This window comes from Drosophila sechellia, chromosome 2R, assembly GCF_004382195.2.
Source record: "Drosophila sechellia strain sech25 chromosome 2R, ASM438219v1, whole genome shotgun sequence".
Taxonomy (NCBI): domain Eukaryota; kingdom Metazoa; phylum Arthropoda; class Insecta; order Diptera; family Drosophilidae; genus Drosophila; species Drosophila sechellia.
Genome location: NC_045950.1, coordinates 17479188 through 17499377, shown reverse-complemented (window position 1 = coordinate 17499377; position 20190 = coordinate 17479188). Strand labels below are relative to the sequence as shown.

Below are 20190 nucleotides of genomic sequence, written 5' to 3'. Positions count from 1 at the left end.
ATGAATAAAGTATTCGGAGTTCTTAGTCTCCCTGCATTTTAATTCAATATTTGTCCGAAACTTTTAAACAAAGTTCATTCAAGCCAAGACCAAAATGTACAATTTGCTAGGCCTTTGTTTTACAATTGCCAGTCGAAGAGGGAGCGGGAGGGGATCAACATTGTCTGTATTTACCGATGTCCTTTGTTGGGATACAATTTGAATTAGGTCTAAGAACAACTCTTGTCTGGGTCTGTGGAATTTCCCTTTTCGCAACACTTCGCAATGCAAACATATTGAAAAAGTTGTTCGAACTTGCTGTTGATTAGTTGCCCAGACAAAAAGTTGTTTACACACTCGCAATGCATAAATGATTATTTACACTCGAATTCTCACTCTATATATCCTTTCTGTTCGTTTGTTTTTCCAGGTACGTTTGCCAGTCTAAAATGATTGATTCGTCAGAAAACCTTTGCCACCACTCCACACCACTGTGCGTAAGTTATTCCCTAAGTTATCAAATGGAAATCATCCTTCTGGCTGGTTATAAATTCACGAAAATCCCACGACGCCAATGTCAATATTTATGAATGCTCCGGGGGAATTTCGCAGTCAAGGGTAACATTTTGTCAAGACCCCACAAAAATTCGACGCTTTCAGGGGGCGTATTAAAAAAAAAAATTGCAAACATTTGCCAGATGATGTTTTGCCATTTTTTTCCACTATGCATTCGCCAAGTGAAAAGTTTCCAACGAGCCGTAATTTAAGCCACCAACCATATGAACGCATGCTGAATAAATATGCTACGGGTATGAAAATAAAAGTTGGCCAAAACACACACACCCATGCAAAAGTTTACTGTGGAGATTGGCCAGTTAAGTATGGCTGGGATTAACAGTTGAAACAATGTGATAAAGGTACACAAATATTATGCAGATATTCTAGAATTTAATTGTTAATTAAATGTAAATATTTCAGGGATTAGCTAGGGTTAGGAGCGTGTGCTTGGACAGAAATCAACCAGAAACCACTGTGCCATTGTGTCACTCCATGAAATGCAAATCCCAATGACGGTATATTTATGATACATGTGCGAAAGAGAGGCGGCGCGAGCAGCCGAAAGAGACGGAAAGACAGTCTTTTTTTTTTCTATCTCACTTACATCTACCCCAAAAAATTGCTGAGCGGAATATGGCACATATATATTTTTATAGCCTCCACAAACATAAGGGAGAAATTAAATTTCGTTTTTACTGTGCAAACATTAGATAATCATCATCATCATCATCTTCTGCATCTGAGTGGGCGTATTTATGCGAGGGAACCGAGCTCTGGCATAAATATATATTTTTGCAATGCGAAACTTTCCGTTTTATCATTTGTTTATTATTACTCTTATATTTCTCCTATTTTTTTGTGGTCTGGCTGACACTGTGTTTGAATTAAATTTTATTTGAGCTTGTAATGATGGTATCAGGTGTTTGTGCACATACATACGAAAAGTCCTTGCTAAAGATGTTGAAACTTTGGTAGCGAACATGGTTACCCTTTAATTATAACATATTTATATATATTTTCGTAGTAAATTAAATGAATTTATCAGGATTTATGGGAAATTATTAAAGTGGCATATGTTGCGTTTGTTCCTAGGAAATGTATAATTAACTTGTTATCGTAACGTGCTACTTACCACGATTACTCATACAGTAAAGGGTATACTGTATTCGTGCGTAACAGGCATGCTGATAACGGGTATCTGATAGTCGAGAAACCCTCTCTTGATTTGTTTCTCAAAATCGAACAACTTTCTAAGAAGCGATGATTCTTACATACATAGATTTTGCTTTTTTATTTCAATTTTTTCCTTTGAGAAAACCCACTTGCGCTTACGTGTGTGAGATGAAATTCTATTCTTGTTCTTTCCGTTGTCTTGAATTGCTTTCTTCTTTTTGTGCAGCTATAAACTTCCAACCGGATGCCTCGGCTCTCCCTTTTCCCTCGCATTTTCCTCCGCAATTTTCCATTCGCTGGCGGTGCTCACTTCAGCCATCTTTTACTTTGTTAATGAATCCCTTTTGTTGGCAATTGCTTGCCATGTTCTTTATTTCGCTGTCGAGTTTTCTGGCTCCATAAACACCTCCCTCGCATTGCGTTTCGATTGCAATCGCGGAAAAGCGTGGAAACTCGAGCTGCGCTGATGCCATTTTCGCCATCAAATATTTAGTTAGCCATCCTCGCTTGCCGCTTGCGAATCCGGAATCCGCAGTTCCCAGCTCCCAATCCCAATCCCACAGCAGTTGCTCTAATCGCAGAAACTTGGTTTGGTTGCCAGCCAGCGAGTAGTTTCGGTTGGCAATGCAAATTTGCCTTGCTCTCTTCGGAGGTCGCAAAATCTGAAATTCGATGTCCCGAATCCGAATCCGCAATCCGCAATCCTTTAAGCAGCGCCAACACCCAATTATTCTGGCCCCCAAACATAATAAATCTCAACGAGTGTCTGTCATTTATAGCTGGCGCTCTTTTCTTGGCCACACTCAAGCACACACCCAAGTAATTTTCCAACCCCCAACCCAAACCCATCATTCTTGGTTTCTTGGCCCTTGGGCCAAAACACACATTTAGCCATCCATTTGCTATATCTATTTTATGTTGGCCACAAACATTCTGCTATGATTTCGCATCGCAACAAATTTCTCTACGGCTTGAGTTACTTTCTGCTCCAGCTGGAGGGCAACACATGTTGCTAATGTGCCCGCCGAGAGTTGGATCGGAATTACAGAGGTCGTCGGCGTTCTCCTTCTCGTTTTTGGTTTCGCCTGCTGCCACGCTTGCTCCTTTTGGGGGTCGCAAAAGTTTTATTGATTTTGTGACAGTAGTCGAGTTGGGCTGCCTGACTGACTGAGCTGCTCTATTCAGCTATATTGTGTTGTTTTAGCTTAGGCCTTGTTTCCAAATTCAATTCAATCAAGCGAAAACAGTTTGCCAAAATGTCTCCAGTGGCATGTACTTGATTATCGTTCTGAGGATGTCCTTGCAGCTGTCTCTGTCTCTTTGTCACGTGCCATCTCTTTCGCTGTTTGCCGTCAATCTTAATCGGCCATCTCTTTCCAGCCTGTCATTGCATTACAGGACATTTGGCACTTTTGCACACAATTGACGTTTTGCATGAAATTAAAGTGAAACCGGTTAAGCCAGAATAAGTTGTTGCTTAATTTATTCGACAGGCGAAAGAGTATAATGTGTTTATTATTCTAAAAGTAGCATTAAATACCAAGGCTTTGTAACCGATTAGCATTGGCATTTCTCGGAAATTGGAAATTTCCAAGACTTGGTAACTGATAAGGGTTGCCATTTCCATTTCTAATAAATAAGTAGTTCGTTGAATTGGTCTGTTCCTAAGCTTAAAACGTTTAAAATACCATTGTCATATTTTTCTTTCGTTGTGTATATATTTAAATAAATAAATTTATCGTATGTCCCCAGAGTGGACCATCAATTCTCCATGGTAGCAGATGCCCGAGCAGCCTCAGCTGTTTGAAGTAATGTGCAAAGTTTAAGTTGACGAACGCCGGCGGAATGATGATGAGGCCTGCTGGCTGTGGGTGGTGGGCAGTAGGTGATCTCCTCACCTGACCTTCCTGCCATTTCACCCACGCCACCGTTATTTCCTTAGTTAGCAGCTGTCTGAGAGCGTTTGTCCTGCTGTCTTTCATTGTGCTCATCAGAATCAGCATCATCGTCATCACCATCATCATCATCATTTTCTTTGCAGCCGAAATGTGAAGTAAAACGTGAGCGTGTCATTTTAGCTTCTTTTTTTTTTTTAGCTGCGTGGTAAAATGGCCGAGGAAAGAGAGATGAATAGTTTGAGCAAGTGAAAAGGAATGAGAATCTGACGCACGTGCAACTGACATGAAAATAAATAAGAGGAGCAACTCTAAATGACAGTTTTTGCATTAGATTTGCTACCATCTCGTCTTATTTCCTTTTTTGCTTTACTTTTTAGGTATTTTTTCTTGGCCAGCTTTTTTTGCCAACCGTTTGCTCTTTCGGGAAAACTTTGCATCCAAAATTTCTTTCTGGCAGTTTTGCATTCAGGCGCGTTGTCACTGATTTACTCCGCTCACTATCTCAATTCCTTTCCAAGTTTGTTGTTGTTTTCGTTTGTGTAGACTGGCATTTCCGGTTTTTATACAGTGTTATTTCTTCACTTTTCTTTTTTCAAAAAAAGAAGAAATTTTCCTTCCTCTTTTTTTTTTTTTGCTTATTGATATCAAAAGTTTAAGTGCAGCTTTGGAGGGAGCTTACATTATGCTTTGGCCAGGCTCAGTGCGCTTATCCCGCTTACGAAACTTACAAAAGTGGAGTGACACGGAGAAATGGAAAGCGGGGAAAGGCAGAGTGAAAATCTTTTGCCAACAGTTGAGATGAGCGAAAAATGCGAGTGAATCGGAAAACCCCAAAAAGTGTGCTAAGGAAAAAAAGGGGGCAAAAGTACGCACTTGCGATAGAAGTGTGTGTGTGTGAGCGCGATGGATGCTTTTCCGTTTCCGCCTTCCTTATTCACTTGAAACCAAATTGAGCTAAAAGAGGAAAAAGGAAACAAATCAATTTCATTTGATTCTGTTTTTGGCGGCCCTGATTGTATTGAGTGCAAGTCTATTCCGCTTTGCCGCCCATACATTTACATACACATCAATTTCATCACGTGTCTTGGGGGAAAAAAAGGCGATGCGAAGTGGAGGCTCTGGCTCTGGCTACTACCACCAGCATTTTAGGGCCTTTCAAGTTGCCTAAATTGATTTCCCGGCTAAAACACAGGCTCTCGCAATACGTGTTCGAATGATTCATGTATTCTGATTGTTTGGGGCAAACGCGTTCGGCATAGGAAACAATCTTTTTTAATTTCGCTCCGATGTTCGAACAAGCGATGGGCTCGTAAAAAACTTTTGTTTCTCCGCATTATTATGGCGGCTGTTAAGCTGAATTGTCCGAGCCAAAGTTTCGCAACTTTTGCAGCAGTGGAAAATCTAGATCAAACTGTAGAACAAGATGGTCGAACAAGAAGTATACACGGTATATAGTAGTATTCACACAAAAGGCAGCAGCAGCTCATTCCAAGTTTGCTCTCGGCCTCCACGAATTTTGCAGTTTATTCCAGGTTTTAGCCAAACTCGGGATTCTGTGTCTTTCTTTCGCCCGCATATAAATATTTGATTTGATTGTGCTCTCCGTCTGCTTTAGCCCCTCTTAGCTCTGCAGCTTATTTTATATTGAAAGTGCACACAGAAACCAGCAGATTTTGGCTTAATGCTATAGAAAGTCGTGATATTTTTAAGGGGTCACAGATATTTGAACATTGCAATGAATACAGTCGAATATCACAATTTTAAAGAGAATTTCTAGCAGCTTTAAAGGGCTTACATTATTTATTCATTTGATTTTGAAGTAGGTATTTTATTAAGCAGAGACTACTACCGTACAAAGTGCATTTTTCTATCCAAATACAGAATATTAAACTGGAATAAAAATATGCTCGCCATTTGTTCTCAAAATTTGTGCTCTGCTTTTTTCCTGCATTGTCAACACATATTGTGTTGACTGTCCTACTCTTTTGTCCATTAGAAAATCGTTAGATGGCTTGGCTGTTGTTGTTGGTCCAGTGACCGTTTGGCATTTGCATTGTTGCAACTCCTGACAACAGTCAGTTATGGCCATCTCGTTCGCTCACCCCTCGACCTTTCGACCCCCGTCTGCCCGACTCTCGACCTCAGACAACATGCGACAAAGTGGGCCAGAAAAAGTGGGCGGAATGGAGCGGGGGGAACACAGTTCAAGTATTTGGGTATTGTTATTGCATGGTTGCTGTCAACGTAAAATGTACCACAAAGTGTGCGGCAAAACAATAAGTATATTTTTGTGGCTAGCGCACTTTCTAACTTGGTGCATTTCAAATAACATGGCTGTATGTATTTTTTTTTAGATTTATCTTAAAAAATAATATTCTACCAGAAAAATATCGAAATGTATCGGCTGTTACATAGTACCATCGATAAACAAAATCGATAAATTATTTGAAATTCTAAATACTTTAAATATGTTATTTCTAGCATATTAATTTTTAGACTGCCTTCAGTCTGGGAGATGTATTAATTTGACTAAATGCAAACTTCCTGATTTTTTCTCTCTGTGCATAACCCTGTAACTCTGCTTCGGCACAGGTCAAAGCACATGAAAAGCCGGCCAACAAAGGCGGCAAACAAATGGACTACATTGTATGCTCGCTTAATTATAATTTATATAATCTATAAGCTAATCTCTGTGATCCGCAGTGCAGACAGCAGCAGAAGTGCCAGTCGCCGGCCGAGACCAGCTGTTAATGAAATTTATGGTTCAGAGTTCATGACCCCCGTTGGGTGGCAGTTGCAGTTGACAATAACAGAATCCGGGCTACCTGGATGGCAAATTTGCCACCTGAGCGCGTCAACACAGCCACAGGGTCCCCACTTTCCATGTGCTCCTCCATGCTCCTCCATGTTCTTCGGCGCTGCTCCATGGCGACAATGACAATGTCTGGCTGAATAAATTCTCATTTATGACACTTGAAACCCGGCAGCGGGCGGTGAAGTGCCAACTGTGGGTGGGTGGATGGCTCCAGTGCCTCCTGCTGTTACTACTGCTACGGCCTCGTTAGTTTGCCAGCTAAATGCTACGGCATTCGCCGTTCGCCTTTCCAGCTCGAATTGCGGTCGAGTCTCATGCCTGCGGCTGTGGAATGTTACCACCAGATGAAAAACGGAAGTGAACCCAGCGGCAGATCTGAGCAAAGAAGGCAGGATGCCAGGACGGCTGAGGGCAGAAGTCTCTTGCATTGGAATAATTGATAAGAAAATGCGTTACAAATGATCAAATGTCTGCCGAAGGCAAACAGGACCAACGCACTGCAAAAAAAATTAGTGCGCAGTCGAAGGGAAAAGTGTTAGGCTTGTTAGCCTTGTATATATATCCGATGTCTGCCGATGGCAAACATGGTCCACACACGCTAAAAAAAAATATTTAGGCAAAAGATAATAACAACATAATAAGTTTATACTGAGTCATAAACTAAAGCTGTTGACTCGTTTTGAATAAGAATGAATAAGAATGAGTGTTATCTTTGGAATATTGATATTTTTCCAGTGAATTTGTCACAGTGTTGCCATGGGCACATTCTGCCAGACTTACAGGTGATTAAATTTGCAATTTCGATTCCTCGAAGCGCAAGCGTTGAATTGACTTTTTCCAACAATCTGAATTACGGCTCCTGTTGTCATGTGTACACTGATGTACATATGTATGTATGCATGGACATATACGCTTTTCGCTCCTCATATTTTCCAACCCGAGTCGCTCGATTATTATTCATATTTATTGCGTTTCATTTAATTTCGCTGCCGGCCAAGAAGTCGAGTCCAGATACATCTTTTATATATGTACGTACATACGTGCATGCGTGTGTGTGCGTGCAGTTGATGAATAATAAACTTAATTGGTTTTCATGCGGCAGCATCATCCTATTTGCTTTCTTCGTGACGTGATGTGTGTAAGTGGAGCACCAAATCAATTAAAGATTGCCAACCGCCAATCATCCTCATTTCGCCTGCTTAAATCATCACAGCCCGAAATCAGTTGAAGTGTGACCCATTTCGGGATGGCACTGCTTGTCAATCTTTAATGTTTTTCACTGCATAAATGTAATGGATATTCATGAAAAAGAATCCCAAAGTTCATGCAGAAAGTGCTTGGATTTCGTCACTTTTCCTAAGCTTAAGTAATTGTAAAGGACTGAAGACCATTTACAGCTGCAAAAGTCAAAGGCGCACATGAGGCTTAGTAGTTGCCATAGGCAGCCAATCCAAACGGAATTCATTTGCATGCTACAAGCTTTTTTCGTTCATCCTCTTTCTTTTCTGTTTGATTTTTCATCTAATCCGTGCGTTTTACACATTTTCCCTGCCCAAGTCTCAACCTCTGCGATTCATTCGATGTCTGTGTGGGTGAGTACATAACGATGTATTCTCCCACTTTCCGGTTTTTCTAACAAAATGGCCACGCATACAGTTCGTTTGTAGAACGGGTGTATGTGTGTGTCTGTGTGTGTACATACATGTGTGTCGGTGTCTGTGTGGTTGAACGACGCCATCAACAGCTTAGAATTTCAAAATGGGCGAAAGCCAATTTTCACACTCAAATAAATTGGGTTAGTTGCACATACACACACACCGTTAGGTGTTGCAGGTGCTGCACATAGCACGTGAATCGAAAACGCGCTGAAATAAAGTTACCACCTCAGTTAGCCTTTTTTTTCTGCTTCTTCAGCCAACTTCGCCTTTATTCCACCTTTTGTTGCTCTGTTCTCGGCATCTCTGTATTTATGTATTTCAATATGATTTATGACGAAGCAAATTGCACGCAAAGCGATTCAAATTCACTTACGCTTCTTTTTACTTCGATTTAAAAGCCACAAAGGAGGACAATATATTGCATAAAATTGAATGGAATATTAATTGATCCTTTTGCTGCTAGTCTTTGAAATTTGTTTTCGAACTCAAAATAAAATGCTATTGATTGGTATTTAGATGGTTTTCAATGAGCCAAGAGACACAGAGCGAAAAAATGAGTTGCAATTCAAACTAATTAATCAACTAATTTGTTTGGCTTAAAACTTCTTTAAGGAAGAACTATCTATTTAATTTCGAGTGCTTTCTTAAAATATCGTTTTCAATTTAATAGATGCCCATAAAATTAATATAGTACACAACAAGAAATGCCCTCATTTTTCTAGTGTGCCATAAATTTGGGCCGTAGGAAAAGAATCTTGCGGTTCAATTAACTCTTTTGCGAACTATGGCAACAGTTTATGACAATCTGAGGTCCTTTCATGGCAGCTTAAAGCTTCCAGAATAAGGAAAAGGGATGGCAAGCCCATTAGGACGGGCGCTTTGAAAAGGGTCCTATTTTTCTGTGTGTGTGTGTGTGTGTTAGCCGTAGACGCAGTAGAACAAGAACAAACGAGCGGCTAGTCGCTGGCAATTTCGCTGGATACAAGTTCAAGCGCAGTTGGCGCTACAAAATTTCCAATGGTCAGGTCAACTAACCGAATCGTTAGGACGACGCGTAATGAAAATTAATGCTGACGAGATCCCCGTAAATTGCCAGGAACACTGGAGAAGCCCCAGGAGCAAGCTTGAGCAGAGAGTGAAAGTCGAAATTAGTTGGGAAGGCTGCAGCGAAAACCGGGGAAAAAGTTTTTGGGGCCAAAAATGTAACGAACCGTAAAGTGATTCAACCTTGAGGCTTCAACGCGGATGAAGAGAATGTGGTGGCTGTGGTGCTATGTGTGTGTATCTGCCTCTTTTTTCCACTTATTACCATCTATCTTGATGAATAAATTACACGGAAATGAATTAAAAATTAAACAAGGTACGAACGGAATTCTAGACTATATGCTATCCTGTAAAAATTACTTTTAGCCATGAGAACCTTTTAAATATTTACAACTCGTTTTGTGTTAAAATATTAACTAATAAAATATTTTCTATACCTAAAAAGCATAGAGACTTATTTGCCACTGCCACTGGGTATTATATAGTCGACTTAAGTGTTACAGCTTAATTTTTTAGTACCTTTCTGAGAACTTTTTGGCAGCTTCGCTTCTTCCTATTATTATTATAAGCTTGGGGTTTTGGGGCACGCGTATCTTTCGGAAATTAGGATGAGGCGCCAAAACAGGTCATAAAAAATCAAGTCCAAATACACTTCTTTCTATCGTCGAGATCTCTTTAGAAGCTCCCACTCCCCTTTCCCCTCTAAACTTTTTACAATCTAAGCCCAGGACATCCTACACCCCAGCTTTGGTTGATTTAACTTGAAACCCGCCTCATTTGTATTAAGTTTTAGCCACTGCGGTTTTGGGCGCCAGTCCTGGAAAAAGTTTTTTTTTTTTTTGTTACAGCCAAAAATACTTGGAGATGAAGCTACTTGATCAAATAATCTCATTTGATGATGAGTTTAACAACCCCCTAACCAACCTTAGCACATTGGGTAGGGAAAAATTCCGAAGTTTTCATTCTATTTCCCACTTTTGTGGATTTGTGTTACATTTTGCTCTAGCAAAAAGTTTGAACTCCCATATAAACTTAATCCCACTCCCCTCTTGCTGTTTTGATTTTGATATTTTGTTGTACTTGAAATTGGTTTGCCATTCCATTTGATTTCGTACATTTTTTTGCCCTGGAGGCTGGCGATATCAAAAGTTGGTTGCGCAACTTTCCTAAGGAAGTTATAAAACAAATTAAAATTACATTTAAAATGTTTAGTGTGCACACAATTGTGGCTGGCACTGTAAGTACGTCAGACAATGAAACACGAAATATTTCAGTGCATTTTTGCTGCCCCTTGGCTTTAACTTTATTATGAAAATTTCATTTTAATTGTACCAAAGCCGTGGAAAATTGTTGTTTCGCTCTTGGCCTGTTCACGTTTTGTTTTTCTTGGCTGCGCTTGTTCTGCCCTCGTGTTTACTTTGTTTTTGCATCCGTTTGCATAATGCATTATGTTTAACTGCACTGCATCGTGCCACATGCAACATGCCACATGAAACTGACACGAAAATGGCAGACACACTTAATTAAAAGTTTGTTCCCTTTGCCTTGCTTATTGTCACGGAACTAGAGTTTCAAGTTAATTAATCAATCAATAAACATAAAATAAAAGAGATTATTAAGACTTTCTTTTTTTTTATGTTTATAGTTTTTAAACATTACAATAACTTGTTTAGAAGCATGAGCTTAATTTGCCATTAACAACGTCATTGCGATTTAATATCTATTATTTTTCTACATTGCGCTTACGTCATGCGTTATTTCTGGCTGACCCAGAACAGATGTTGGCCATTTTTGATTTTGCACTTCAATTAGGCGTAACAATCCGATAGATGCGCTTTGTGCATCTGTAAGGCATTGCAGCTTATTGATGCTGCCCGGGCCTTGTTGCGTAGATAAACAAATCGACAAACAAACGGATTGAGAGCAATTCAAAATGCCACTTGACACCATATGGTTGCAATTGCATCTTGCCACTCGCACGTTCTCTCTCTTTCGCACCGCATCTAGCGTCTCTCTCTAGCCTTGCTGATGCTGTCAGTTTCACACATTGAAATGCAATGATAACAAGCGGCTGCACAACAACAACAACAACAACAGCCACGACGAACAACAAATAAAAGCTTCTGGAACTAAACAACAAGAATATTAGGCCAGAGTGGCTTTGAATGTTAAAGCCACAAAACTCAGATGGCTCAAGTGGCTTAGGAAGGGTGGAGATGAGATGAAGCGGGACACTCATGATGTCAACGCCATCTGCAGAATGCCGCACAGTAGAAGCTGCATATTTCATTAATTTTGCATAAAATCGTACTCAAGCAAATTTCTTTTCAGATTTTCTTCGTGCACAAGTGGCAAAATTTTCGCCATTAAGTGTCTTTGCGGGATGACCGAAAATTCCCTTAACTTTTCATCTGGCACTCGACGAGTTGCATGCTGCACAATATGCAATATGCTGCAAAAGATTTAGCCAAAATAAATTGCATTGCAACTGAAAACATTTGCTCAAGTACGAAGAAATGTTTTTCAATTTGAATTTAAGCTTGCGGTGGTGTTGAATATATGGCACAAGTGTTATCGGCAGCAAAATAATCAATTGAATTACTGAAACATCTGACAGTGTCGCCAGCAATCAACGCCACTAAATTGAAATGAATGCCGACGGCACTTGGGCACGAACTCAGCGATTCATATTTCTATTCGCGTTCCATGTGGCACTTTGTCAGGTTTGTCAGGTTTGTGAGTTCACGTCATTCCATAGTTCATGGGGTTACAGCTCACTGAAGTAAAATAACTTAATAATATGAGAGTAGTAGTTAGAACAGGCATTTCATATGAAACCAGGCTAGTTAAAATGTTCCCAATATCCCAATTGTTGCTGCCAACGAAATTAATCTTTCGTTCTCTTTTTTATTAGTTTAATTTTGTCAAACGAAAATTCGCAGCTTATTGTGCGCGAATTTTTATCATAGCATATATACCATAGACTCGCATACACATAACTATTTAATTGAAGCTTGTGCTGTCATCGTCATATTGTGTGAAACCGAAAAACCAGAATGTGTGTTGTTTTTTGTGACAAATGCGTTTAATTAAAATAAATTAAACTTTGATTTCGCAGCTCAAAAAATGTCGGGCAATATCAATTAAAATCGCCAAGAGGTATTACACACACTCGTTTGTGTATATGTCAGTGCATGGCATCTGGTTAAATCTGAGCTGAGCAAACACAAGAAACGACAGAAATAAAACGGCCAGCAAATGAAAAAAAAAGGAAGAAAATAGTAGTGGGAGGTACGAACTCCTGGCTGACTGGCAGTCAAGTGCCAAAGGAGGTAACCAGCAATTGCCTCGAGGTGGTGGCGTCCACTCCACGCCACAACGCACACCTTGCCCCTTGTCAAATCGATAACAAGCGGAAACGGGGTCAGTGCACCCGAAACGGGTCCCGGCCAAAAGCAATCAAAACTCATTGCCAAAACGGACAAAAAAAGGAAAAGCTGTACAAAAAACGCTGGAGAAGAGGGCCGGCAGCTGCGCCGCCTCGTCTCGCTTACATTTTCAATGTTGTTTTTCGTGCAACAGCAGCAGCAGGAGCAGGAGAAGCAGCAGGATGAGGAGCAGGAGGAGCAGCAGCACAAGCTAAAGTAGTAGCAGGACAAAGGATCGGGATCCAGGACGCCCGGTTCCAGGCAAGTGCCTCAATTTTCCGGCCTGCCAAGCCAGAACAGAGTCAAGCAGCAGCCTGCTGGCCACAGGGTGCATTATCAACGTTTAACGTATCATGGTGGAGCCCCTGAATTCTGAATTCCAAAAAGTTTCTAACTGCACTTAATCAATATTGGATTACACCGTTTTGTGCCCACCTCAAAGATGGTCGGACCTTTTGGTATTGGGCCCAATGCCCAGTGCACCCAGATTGCAGGGCTGAATGGTCGGCAAGTGCATGGGCTTGCTACAAACATATGTATCTGCAGATTGGCAATTGAATCATGTTTACCACACAGCCATTGAATATCTCGCATTCAGCACCAGTTTGGCCATTTCCCCCCATTAGCCTTGCACTTTTCGCCTTGCCGAGTTAACTTTCCTGATCCGCTGCACAGCTGGCAATTACAATCCTTCTACTTCTACCCAGTGGCCCAGCATCCCAACATTTCTCCTTTCTCCCTTTGGAGACTTCCGGAAAAGTCAAATAACGAGCAGTTTATTGGCCACAGTCAGTCATCGTTGCTCTCTGTTGTCCCACACTGCGTATGAGTGCTAACTGACTGCTGGCACTCGGCGTATGAGTGCTGTGAACTTTATTGAGGTCTTTTCCTTTCACAGATGCGTCTTTTTTTACCAAGAACAGGTCAGTTGGCTAAAAGAAGGCAAAAGAAGAAGTTACTGAGAAGCAAATAAAACGCATTGATTGGGCAATTTAGCAATTTTTAACAAGTTGCATCTTTGCTCATTACGTTTAATCAATTGTCATTATTAGCCGAAAACAAGCAAAGACTAACCCAATAGAACCAATCAAGGCGTCAGCAATCATTTTGTTTATTCGACCAAACCAATATCAATATTTTCATTAATTTATGTGAACTGAATTATCGTCTATATTTGCTGTTCATTAAATTGCATTTGTCAGCCAATCCAATTGAATGCAAGTGCCTCTAATCTCTGGCCAATGTTTTGTGGTTCGACAAGCATTTGTGTGTGTATGGGTGGGTGCTGCATGTGGTGTTTGCGTGGGTGATAATAAATCACGTAAAGTTTCAAAATGCTGTCATGTTTAGTTGGCCAGGGACAGATATAACCGCGGACGGACACTAAAGACATATGGCTTCGGCCCAGGCAGTGGGACCTTGTTGTTGCGACGTCTCCGCATGTCTTGCATGAAATTTAAATGAAATTGTCAGCTTGCAAATGTGTAACATGCGGCCAGGCCACAAATTACGTTCCACACAATAGCTGACACATTCAGGGATATATGTATGTATGTATTCCTGCGTATATTTGCATTCCCACGCACACGCACACACGCAACTCACGCACATATTAAACATAATTCCTTGCCAGACCATGACACGAACATTTGCCGTTGATCCTAATTCGGGATTACTTTACAATTTCATTTTATCACTTGTTTATGGCTTGCATATTGCGAATTTCTTGTGCTCGCTCGGTTAGAGATGAGTTTTAATTTTCGAAATGTGCACATTCACATGAAAGTTAGCAAAAAGATTAATTTCAGTTTATTAAACGGCCTAAATACAAATACTTGATACATTTTAGGGATCATCTATTTGATAGCACGAGCATTGAAATGCTTTTCTTTCTAAACACCAGCTTTAAACACTTTTTTTTTGTGTTTTATGGAATGCATAGATTAATCTCAACACAAGTCAATTATAATGTGCTAAAAAAAATTAATTTTTCGCCAGCTTCACGTTTGCTGCTAATAAAGCGGTTGAACGCCTCGAAATATTTGAGTCAACCCATGATTACTCAAAGCAGCCGAGATTAAGCACGCAAAAAATGCTCCCTTCCTGTCTCCTGCCGTCTCTTTCGCCATCTCTATTGCCTCCTCTTTCGCTCCGCTTTCAATGGCCGCGTAATTAAACTTTGATTACGGTACTTAGCCGGCGCAGTAAGCGTTTTATTTTTTTTTTGCAACTTCTATCCGAGAAAGAGCAGGGGAGTCGCGACCAGAGAGAGATGGAAAAAGTTCAATTAGGAGAGGTAGCCCAAACGCCTCGGCTAATGACACTTTCTCAAGAAGAGAGCGAACGATAAATGAGATTTTAACCACCCACTTGAACGCCCAGTCAAACCCCAAAATGTATGCTATAGAAAAGTTTTCCACTGCACTTGTGAGTTTTCTTGGATAACAAATGCTAGTATAAAGCCGTTTTGCATTGCGAATAGGCTTGAAAATCGTTTTAAAATAATTCTATACAGTATCTTTCGATGGAATATACTGTTATTTGCTTATCTATTTATTTAATGGTTATTTTTTATTGTTCCTTTTTGCCGAGTACAATTATGTTTACGACACTTTTATTAGATTTCTTAAAGATTTCATGCGTTTAGCATATGAGGGCGAAGCACAGCATTTATCACGATTTGCTATGGCCAAATTGCCCCGTCGCCATAAAACATGCATGAGGCACATATTTAGGCATACAATATATACATTACACAAACATGGATTCTTCGGATATCGCATCCAAAGCGAAAGCTAAAGCCAAAGCTGATGCTGAAACTGAAGCTGTAGCGGTAGCCGATGCTAAAGTAAGCCCACAAGCCATGTAATGTGCCATAAATATTAAAACGTTTTTGACTTTACGCGCTTGCGTCTTTTTTGACGCGGGCCACGTGGGTGGTGGCTATGGAAACAGTTCTATAAGATGCGAACAGGACCGGGCTAGGATAAGGATGAGGATGAGGACTCGGGGATCCTTGGCTGCCTTGTCGCGCTGTAAAGCGCTAGCAAATTATTTGCATTTTTTATATGGCTCAGCCAGAAACGTCAACAAAAAAAAGGAATAACAAAAAAAAACCAGCAGCGATGGCTGAAGAACGAAAGCAGCAGCAGACGGCGCATAAAATGTAAAGTGCAAAGGGGCCGCATCAGAACGGAAATCTTATAAAAAATATATATAAACCGGGCTTTCTTTGCGAACCAGCTATCAACGAAGGGCTTTGCGCTGTCACACACCGTGCGGCAAATTTGCGGCCGGATAGAGAGGCGGATAAGACCCTCGAGGGGGCGTGGCAACCGCGAAATGAGCAAACGACAGGAAACCCTAAGCAATTGAAATAAATAAGTAGCAATAAATCGTATTTATTCCGAATAATTTCAATTGATTTTTTCATAAACCGATGTCTGAATTTGGCTTCCTCAGTCGGTATTAGGGAAACTTTTAATACACCTGCCCTAAAAGCTAAACAAACTAAATGTATCTTATGAAATGTATCTTACTTCAAATACACATATTTCCTTGAACTTAGCAGCACGTAATTAAGTTAAACGCTGCTGTGGCAAATGCACTGAAAAGATAAGATCACTGAAGCATGCATGATGAACTCTTATGGCCGAAAGCGATTTTCAATGCTTGCACATACATGAGCTCATAATTTCGGGGTCCAGCTGGATCTGATATGAAATATTTCTTCAAAGGAGAAGATACATGCAGTTGAATATTATTTAAAAATCGCTGTATTTGGCTGCGGGGCTTGTTTTACTTCCTGTTGCTGCTTCATCATCATATTTTTTGAGCTGAACTTTTTAATCAACATTCTAAGCCACGAAATGTATCAAATTTGTACACCGTACACCGCACTCTCGGCGCTTCCTCAGTTTCCGTTTCTGTTTCTGTGTATGATTTGAACTTTTTAATTAAATATACATAAAGTTGGCTAACTTGCCAAAAAGTGCCTCGCACAAAGTTCGTTTGCCGAAAATAATGAAAATATTTCACAATTAGATGCCTAGCAGGCAGCCATGGATGTCGTGAATATGTGGATATGTGGCACAATGAAAACACAGACCACAAGCCAACCAGAATGGGCCATTGAGCATGTGAATCGCATTAAGTGGATGGGCGACTCATGGCTAAAATGCGGTAGCCCAATGACTGAACGAGATACATGCTTTTGGCCAATTTGGTCTTGGCCTACTTGACTTGCCGTCTCCGTGTCTTGCTTTCCTCCAGCAGCTGTCATAATTTCAGCATCAGTTGCCATTGCTTGCCGGAAGTGGCATCCAGCTAATGAAGAGCACAAGTCTCTGGCTTCTCCTCGGTGTCCTCTGTGTTCGTATCACACATTTCTCATATGGGGTGTTAAAAATGCAAATCCTGCATGGCCTAATGCCTCCTGCCGGCTGCCTGTTGGCCAACAGCTGCTGCCACCGATAATGAATGCTTCAGCCAATTTTGCATGCGAATTATTGGGGGATTTAATTATGGCCTCTTTAAAATGCCATTTATTGTGGCCACTTAAAAGCGGTACTTGGCTTAAGTGCACCAGAAATTTTTATTGTTTTCATTTATTGTTCTTTGTTTTTCTGCTTTTGTCAGCGGTCCATAATTTTGCAGCAATAGTAATTACTACGTTTGCCAGCTCAAAGTAATTTCATATTTTATGCGCACACCAAACTTGAAATTTAAGTGGCAGTAAAATAATAACTATAATGGCAATGTAATTGCAATTGTTGGGTTCACTACTTTATTCCATTATTTATAAATATTTAAAAGAGAACCCTAAAAATGTCAGATCAATTATAGGATAAGCGCAAATCAATGAATAATTTTCAAATGCAATCCAAGTGCCTGCCACTTTTATCCAGAGTTGAATCTAATCTGCGAAAAAATCCCCCTGCTCAACAGCTTGGCTTGCTGAAAGTGTTTCCTTCACTCCGATACAGGGATAAACGCCAGCCATTGTCAGCCAAAATCCGAAATGTGGCAACAGGAGGGTAAACCAGAATATTTGACATTAGAACCCCGTCGCTGCCACCACCAAAAACTTTTGATATTGGCACTCGCATGCAAGTGGCTTGTGCGTGTGTGTGTGTGAAGTTTTGGCTCCCTAATAGATGCCTCATCTTGCGCAGTGTACGTGATTTTCGACCAAATGTCTTGCAAAATGACGCCATTTTTGGATGGAATACGGGAAAATATAAAAAAAAACTATTTCAACAGCTGCGTTTTGTCAAAAAGTCAAAGTTTCTGGCAGCTGGGAGAGTAGGGCCATATATATCCATAAAATATACACGAAAACCCTAGCCATCCCCTTAAATGCAACAGTGGCGGCATTTTTAATTTGCTCTTGTTGAATTGATGTGCTGCTGTTGTTTCCGTTTCCGCTGTCAACTCCCTGCCTCTCCTATGAACCCACTTGTTGTTTTTAGTTCGGAACTCCTTTCTTTGCTCTGTTCCAAATGAATAGAAACAAAAAAATGAAAATGTATCGTTTACACAAGCACGCACACACACACGCACACACTACGACGTATATTGTGAATGCCCATTGAAAATGGCGGCGAGCGCGATAACAAAAATGGCCGCTCGCCCATTTCCGCTTTGTTTGCCATGGTTTAGCTTGGTTTGAGCCAATTTCAGCTCTTTTTGAATGGGGGCAGCAGTGGAGTAACTGTAACTGCCTAACTTTGTTAACATGTGTAGCAGTTTATCGTCAGCCATTGTTTTCGCTCACACTCAACACTCACCCCTTGGATTTTCCCGCATTTTCCTTTGGCCCCCACCCGCATAGAAAATGTTTTTGATGTGCTCAGTGAAATATGCAAATATTTGTGCTTATCCATTTTGAATTCCATTCCAATCGCCATTCCATATTCCACATTCGCATTCCCATTCCATTTCATTTCGTTGGCCATTCTCCGTTTGAGCGGCTAATTAAATGCTGACTTGCCACAATGCCACATTTCTCCTTTGTGATGCAAATTGGATTCATGCTGTGCAATTTCTGACAAACAATTATCAACGGCTCCCCGAAGTGAGCAACATTTTAGTTTTCATTTAATGAGCCAATGCTGCCAGTTGAAAGGAAACATTTTTTTTTTCTGTTAGTTCTTCAGCTTGGAAAGCAATTGTACGAAATTAAATCGAAAATAAGAAGCTAGAGAGTTGCTGCGAAAATGAATGGCAAAAGAACAAATCGAATTTCACAATGAAGTTTAAAAGTGGTAGTTCTGTGCGTGAACTAATTTTATTCCAGACACGATTGTTGCACTAAATTAAGATCACGTTTTATTGCCAATTCAAATTAGAAACTTTATAGTTTCTCAGGGCATACGAAGTGAGATTTATGTAGAGGCAAAATCGAGACACAAATGACCATGTGGAAACAAGAAGACCGACCTTGATTTTGCGCCAGATCTAATGCACTTAGTCCTACTAATTGCCCATTAGCCAGTGCTAATTGCATTTGCGTAGATGACAATTATAAATGGCTTTCTGCGATTCAAATGGACTTGAAATTTTAACTTTGTCTCAGTTCTGAATTAGCCTCTCACCTGCAACTTTCGAGAAAAGTGCAAATGACCACGGAAGCCGATTTCAAACGGAATTGGAAGATGGCACCTGGAACCAACTCGGTCATTTGGGCACGAAATCGACAGCCATTTAGGAACGATTTGTTGCGTTAATTGCTGTCAGTGCTTAATGCGATCACTTGATTGCCTTAAATAGATTTACATTTTAGCGTTTTGGCGTCAGAAAAACGAGAACTGATTATGCAAATGCATATGGAGTATGTGGATGTGGGGATATGCAATTTGGGTCGACTTTAATTGCAACCGCCAGTGAGTGAGCTGAACTGGCCCGAAAAGAGGACCCACAGCGTTGCGATTTAAATGGGTTCAAGTGATGGATAAATATAAATATAAAATGTTGAAATAAATTCGCTGCGAATTTGTGGTTTTGAGGTGCACCCACCGCCGCCCATATGTAAACATTCGCAGAAACTTGGCTGCTGTGGTTCTCTCTTTCAGCGGATGCAATTAAGCAACTTTAAGCGCCACTCGAAAGTCATTTGCGACTGAATGCAGTGGCAGAACCTCATTTACCGCAGCAAAATCTTCTGGCTAATTTTCATTGAGTTGGTTTTGCCAGCATTTAAGCCTAATGTATTGAAATATTTACTTTGAAACACAGTTTACAATGAAATTTTCCGTGGCTGGAGGCGTTCGGTGAACTCTTACGGGGAAGTCTATAAAGTTGCACAACATTCCAATGTCTGGCACCTGAACTCGACTGCCATTTGGCGAGCCAAAACAGCGGAAACTATGAAAATGAAAATTCCTGGCGTTCCCCGCCCACTACTCGAAGTAGTAGTAGTTTCCGTGATTTATAAACTCCTTAATGAACAAAAGAATTATCGATTGCGGCGGTGGCATGAAAAATTGCCTGCGATTGGCTATCCCTCCTCCAATTCGTCCTTTATCCATTGCTTATTGCCTTTTTACCCTCGTTTTTGTCGACTACCTTTTGCGGTACAATGAGGCGTATGAGCAATGCTCTGGTTGGATACTTACTTTGATATATGCGGTAGCATT

At 40.6% G+C, this 20190-nt stretch overlaps 1 protein-coding gene across 5 annotated transcripts in view; it reads left to right on the top strand.

Moving 5' to 3' along the window:
- LOC6615381 (syndecan) overlaps window positions 1-20190 on the top strand; it is an 87373-nt gene that overhangs the window by 19070 nt on the left and 48113 nt on the right. The window lies entirely within an intron of this gene.